Here is a 582-nt window from a genome sequence, read left to right as displayed (position 1 = left end):
TGTGGCTGGTGGTAGTAGTTTTTGTTTTCATCAGAAATCTCACAGTAGTAGCTTTTGTAGGCGGTGGTAGTAGCTTTTATAGCTGGTGGTAGTAGCTTTTTTAGCTGGTAGTAGTAATTTTTGTCATCGTCGGAGGTCGGCCGGAAACCTCGCCGGAGGTCAGTCGGAAATCTCGCCGGAGGTCGGCCGGAAACTTCGCCGGAAACCTCGCTGGAGGTCCGCTGGAAATCTCGCCGGAGGTCCGCCGGAGACTGTTCCGAAATGAGAGTGGTTGTTGACTTTTTATACTAGTGGCATTCTTGTAAATATAAAGGAGAAAATCTAATTTTTTTTGTTGGATGGCAGTCTGTAATTATGTTGAACTTTAATACTTAATACAAAACTTTATTTAGACTTGGGTGGACTTATGTGGGTAAAAATGTTTGGGTGGATCTATGTGGGAAAAAATGTCTCAAATGGACTTATATGTAATTGACCATTTTTTTAAAGAAAAAAGTTCAGGTAGTTATAAAACAGAGGAAGAACGGCTCCATATGGCTCCATGGACCAAACAAAAACCAAAAAAAATAACTGGTGACAACT

The sequence above is a fragment of the Fragaria vesca genome, linkage group LG4 (genome assembly GCF_000184155.1).
Source record: "Fragaria vesca subsp. vesca linkage group LG4, FraVesHawaii_1.0, whole genome shotgun sequence".
Lineage (NCBI taxonomy): Eukaryota > Viridiplantae > Streptophyta > Magnoliopsida > Rosales > Rosaceae > Fragaria > Fragaria vesca.
This window is presented reverse-complemented; position numbering follows the sequence as displayed.